Genomic DNA, 6,058 nt, shown 5'->3' with positions numbered 1-6,058 from the left:
AAAGCCAAACACTATATCGCTATAGTATTTTAAAGGTGAAATAATCTATCAAACTTGTAATTAGTATATACTGCACAAATGCAGGTCCTAGCAGGCCAGAAATTGTGAGTCTCACAAATTATTAATTTATGTTTCTGATTTCATCATCTCTTCTAAGTTCTAATTGAAAAAGACATTAACATGTTGGGCTTTCTATAGATAAGGAATAGACACATTCAAATATGCTTTAATTCTCATAAGATTTTTTTAATCACATATATTTATAATTAAATAAAATTTTGTACTAGTCTTGTTGGAAACTCCTTATTTGGAATTCCCTCCAAAAATAAACATATGCCACTTAATACAGCGAGCACACAGTATTCTTTAGTAAAAGGCGAAAGAATAGTTCGCTATGTGCTCACTGCGTGGCTGCATGATTTTGTTCAAAATCAAAATACCTATTTATAATACTTCCAAGGCCTGCACTTTTATTCCTGATTGATATGGGATAATTTCCATTTCCTTTGCACTTGATGACTGTTATTGTTTGCCCAACAATTTCATTATATCAATGGTCTTGAACTCTTGATACCTGATATTTCCCATTGAGGAATTTCAACAAAAATATCCATTGCCAAAGACTTTAGATCTCAAGATAAATATTACTTTCCAAATATGCATTTCCATACCCACTTATAAAATTTCATACCCGCCCTCCGCCATAGGTTAAATTTTCATACTCATGTCTACTCACTGGGGTACCTCCGCCGTAGGTAAAATTTTCATACTCATGTCTACTCACTGGGGTACGCATCCTCATCCAGTATGGCTGTTTTACCTAGCTCTTCACAACAATATAAAATGCTTTTGCAAGAACAAACACATAAGAAAACAAGTCTAACAAATCTTCTGCAAAAATGTACTAGAAACATTCCATTATACTGTATTTTATGACATCAATAACAGAACTTCCTAAACTCCGTGCTTATTGCCGGTTCCAAGCGCGTATAAAGGAGGGTGAGCGGTAGGTTAGTGACGATTATTAATGAGGAGTTTCTCAAATTGGTTCATAAAGATTTTATTTTATTTCTCTTTGGTTAGTGATGATGTGTAGATTTCTTCTACTTTACCTTCTGCTTATGTGTTGCTCCAGGTTTTACTTCATATTCTTTCTGACTCTGTATTGATCAAGTCTAGTATTTGTCCACATTGATAACAAGAGAATGGACAGAGGCCGCGCCAAAATAGGCACCTCCATTCACTCTCCTTTAATTGTTTCCCAGTTCATGTGTTACATTATTACTGCATGACCTCTACTTTCACCAACACAACCAGAAAACTATTTGGATCGATCACGAATGCCATTTCGCAACCGTGACCAAGACCTTATCTAAGTACAATGATACTTTACATTATAATATCTTCACTAGGAAAGAGTGCATCATACTACATCGTACTTCCTTCGTTACATAATACTTGCACTTAATATTTTTTTGTTGTTTCAAAATACTTGCACTATCTCCATCTTTGGTAAAAAGTAATTGAATAATTTTCTTTTTTACCTCTATTTTATTCTCACTCACCACATGATTACTTTTTCACCATTGGAGCTTGGGAGTGAATGTGTTTGAAAGTTTTAACTTTTTTTTTCAGTGAGGGGGTGAGTGTCCTAAATTTTTCCTTAACACTTCCTGCTAGCGTATTTAAAATGTTTGTGTAGCATAAATGCATAATGATGCAGTTTAACTTTAGACATGTAAATCGTGCTATGTTATGGTGCATGGTTGATAGTTGTTTATTTTTGTAATCTTGTGATGATTCTAGTGTTTTTTTTTTTGTTTATTTTGTTGCTTTGCTTATGTCGAATAGGTTGCTGCAAATTTGACGTTAAACCCATTTGTCTGATTTTAATGCTTGCCTCAAGAGTGTGCTTTTCCTTACGAATCCAATTTATATGGATAGCATGTTTAATTAATCACTTCTTTACGATCAACAAAGATGCTCAAGTATGAAATGGTAATTTCAATCCCCAAAGATGGTTACATCGAGTAATAAGATATGAAATAGTAAAATTCAGAACCATTTTCTTGCATGTCATATTTTGTTTAACTAGGTTTCTTATGCAGAATTACGCGTATGGCACTTTCCAAACTAAAATGAGTTAACATTTTTTTAATATGGGTAATTAGTACTGCTGAAATGTGGTGACTCGAACAATAGGACCTCTGCGGGGTGCGGAGTGCGTTTTGTCTTCATTTCACGGCTCGCGTAATGGCGGTTTCTTGGCACGTTTTTGGCTGGTTACTCTTAGTATTTGACGGTTTTTTGTATTTTCTTAACCCTAATTTCTTTTTATTATGAGGTATACTATATGAAGGCCCCATATAATTAGAATTAGAACAAGATGCAATGCAAAACACAAAGTGAGGAAAACTAAGAGAGAAAAAGCTTGGAGAGCCATTGTTGTGATTTCTCGTGTTCATCTTGTAATCTCCCGGTTTATATTGAAAAGTTTATTCTCGGTGCCGATGGATGTAACTATCACGTTGATAGTGAAGCATATTAATTTCTCAGTATGATTTTCGTTATTGTTTGTTTGAATCTTTATTGTTTCATTATTGTTTTCGATCTTTACTTCCACTACCGCACAACAAGTGCACTCTTCAACTTCAGGGACACAAGCATACAACCTAGAGATCAACAACCAAGGCTATGATTATTCTTGATCACCCACTTATCCCATCCAGGTAAGTGATTTGCATCGAAGTATGCATCATCATTTTAAATTCATCTTTCTTTTGCTTGCTCTCTTAGTTTCTTAGTATGGGATATATTACTATTCTAAAAAGTATGGGTCATGAGATTTGTTCCGACATCACGAACTAATTTCATCACGGGAGTGTATCAAGTGATTATTTGAAGTATCAATGATCATATTTCCAGCCCCATGTGTTACACTACTGCATGACCTTGGTTTGCCTAAATAAATCACTCCTAATTTTTTGCTTGTTATTCTCAGCTTATATAGAATAATCGTGTAGCATATTGGTAAAGGCATATAGCTCTAAATGGTTTATCTTTGATGTCTATTTGTAGAAAGAAATGAATAAAGATCATGCATTGTTACTATTGTCCTTAACGTAAATGAGTACCCGGGCACGGGGCGCCACAAGTGACAAGGTGCTAATCTATTGCTTTATGTTGTAAACCTAGAAATGAGAGATGCATTTTCAAGGTTATCGGAAATTTGAAGGTCTTTTTGCAAAAAAAAAGGACTTAATGATAGATTGGAAGAAGAAAGGCACAGCCATAGTGCAAAAACAAGGCCAATCACAGTATCGAGATCATATTATAAAGGGGACACAGTCTATAGACTTCTTGTATTTAGTATTTACTGCACAAATGCAGTTCCCAACACCGGCAGCCACAAATTGTGATAGTCTCTCACCCAACTTCGGAGATGGTAAGTGCAGTGGAGCCCAACGACTTCGGCCAGGATCCCTCTTAACTCATTAAAGATATCAATTAAGTTTCTGATCCGCCCAACCTGAGAATTGGAACCGCCAAAATTGTTTGAAACCGGAACATTCGAACCAGCCCAACCTAAGTGACATGTTGGACTTTTAACATATGATCATTGCTTATATCATATATCCGTGCACAATAAAAACTTCTTGTACTAGTCTATTAGAAACTCCTCATTAGATAAACATATGCCATTATATGCAACGAGCACACGGTAAAAGGCGAAAGAATAATTCGCTTTGCGCTCACTGCATGGCTGCGTGGTTCTAGTAGTTATCAAAATAGCTATTTATAATACTTCCAAGGCTTGCACCTATATTCCTGATTGATATGGGATAATATCCATTTCCTTTGCACTTGATGACTGATATTCGTTACTATTTGCACCAGTATACAACATTAGTACCCTTCTTAATACCTGATATATTCCCTTGAGAGAATCTGTAATGGATAGAATCTGCGTAGTAGAAAAAAAGGAAGAAAAACAAAGAATGGATATGCTGCTTTTGAGCACTGCTAGCTCCGAGAGGTAATTTTATCTTCATTCAGCTTATCAAAGCCTCCTTATTTACATTGCATAGAGTGTGAACAAGTCAAACAAACCTTTTGCAAAATTGTTCTAGAAACATTCCATTGTAAGGTATTTTATGACTTCAATAACAGAACTCCCTAAACTCCGTGCATAATGCTATTCCCAAGCACTATGAATATTAATGAGAAGTTTCTCAAGTTTGCACCAACACAATCAGAAAACTATTCAGATCGATCACAAAAGCCAATTTGCAATCGTGACCAAAACCTTATCAGTGCACAATGGTACTTTACATTATAATATTTTCATTAGGAAAGAGTACTTGATAATATATTGTATTTCCTCCGTTCCATAATACTTGCACTTATTACTTTTCTTGGTTGTTTCACAGGACTTGCACTCTTTCCATCTTTAGTAAAAAGCAACTCGATAATTTTCTATTTTACCTCCATTTTATTGTACTCACCACATCATTACTTTTTCAGCATTAAAACTTCGAGAGTGAATGTATTTGGAAGTTGTAACTTTTTTCTATGCGAGGGAGTGAGTGTCCTAAATTTTTCCTTAACACCAATTTATTGCTTTTCCTGCTAGCGTATTTAGAATGTACGAGTGTTATTTATTTAATATATCTTGCGACTATTCTAGTAATTTTTTTTGTGCACTGCTTATGTCAAATAGTTGCTGGAAATTTGACGTTGAGCCCATTTATCTAATTTATTGCTTCCGTCATGAGAAGTTTTTTTCTACAGTACAAAGATGCACAAATGTCGGTATATATTTCCAACCCCCAAAGTTGGTTTCTACATCAAGTAACAAGATATGAAGCACTAATATTTTGGTACTATAGTCCTTACCGTAAATGAGTGTACCCATACAACACAAGTCATAAGTTGTGTTATTGCTAAATGTTAATAGCCCTATGATAGATTGGAAGAAAAAAACAATCATAGTGAAAAAATAAGACCAAACACTGTATCGCTATAGTATTTTAAAGGTGAAATAATCTATCAAACTAGTCTTGTTGGAAACTCCTTATTCGGAATTCCCTCCAAAAATAAACGTATGCCACTTAATACAGCGAGCACACGGTATTCTTTAGTAAAAGGCGAAAGAATAGTTCGCTATGTGCTCACTGCGTGGCTGCGTGATTTTGTTCAAAATCAAAATACCTATTTATAATACTTCCAAGGCCTGCACTTTTATTCCTGATTGATATGGGATAATTTCCATTTCCTTTGCACTTGATGACTGTTATTGTTTGCCCAACAATTTCATTATATCAATGGTCTTGAACTCTTGATACCTGATATTTCCCATTGAGGAATTTCAACAAAAATATCCATTGCCAAAGACTTTAGATCTCAAGATAAATATTACTTTCCAAATATGCATTTCCATACCCACTTATAAAATTTCATACCCGCCCTCCGCCATAGGTTAAATTTTCATACTCATGTCTACTCACTGGGGTACCTCCGCCGTAGGTAAAATTTTCATACTCATGTCTACTCACTGGGGTACGCATCCTCATCCAGTATGGCTGTTTTACCTAGCTCTTCACAACAATATAAAATGCTTTTGCAAGAACAAACACATAAGAAAACAAGTCTAACAAATCTTCTGCAAAAATGTACTAGAAACATTCCATTATACTGTATTTTATGACATCAATAACAGAACTTCCTAAACTCCGTGCTTATTGCCGGTTCCAAGCGCGTATAAAGGAGGGTGAGCGGTAGGTTAGTGACGATTATTAATGAGGAGTTTCTCAAATTGGTTCATAAAGATTTTATTTTATTTCTCTTTGGTTAGTGATGATGTGTAGATTTCTTCTACTTTACCTTCTGCTTATGTGTTGCTCCAGGTTTTACTTCATATTCTTTCTGACTCTGTATTGATCAAGTCTAGTATTTGTCCACATTGATAACAAGAGAATGGACAGAGGCCGCGCCAAAATAGGCACCTCCATTCACTCTCCTTTAATTGTTTCCCAGTTCATGTGTTACATTATTACTG

At 35.1% G+C, this 6,058-nt stretch overlaps 2 non-coding genes across 2 annotated transcripts; both read right to left on the bottom strand.

Moving 5' to 3' along the window:
• Positions 1-296: 296 nt before the first annotated feature.
• Positions 297-413, bottom strand: LOC130801356 (U5 spliceosomal RNA). Its single transcript, XR_009039574.1, has one exon. It is a non-coding gene; the product is annotated as a U5 spliceosomal RNA (small nuclear RNA).
• A 4,654-nt stretch (positions 414-5,067) lies between these two features.
• On the bottom strand, positions 5,068-5,184 carry LOC130801348 (U5 spliceosomal RNA). The gene has a single exon (XR_009039565.1). It is a non-coding gene; the product is annotated as a U5 spliceosomal RNA (small nuclear RNA).
• Between the last annotated feature and the right edge of the window lie 874 nt (positions 5,185-6,058).

This window comes from Amaranthus tricolor, chromosome 1 (genome assembly GCF_026212465.1).
Source record: "Amaranthus tricolor cultivar Red isolate AtriRed21 chromosome 1, ASM2621246v1, whole genome shotgun sequence".
NCBI classification, from domain to species: domain Eukaryota; kingdom Viridiplantae; phylum Streptophyta; class Magnoliopsida; order Caryophyllales; family Amaranthaceae; genus Amaranthus; species Amaranthus tricolor.
This window is presented reverse-complemented; position numbering and strand designations above follow the sequence as displayed.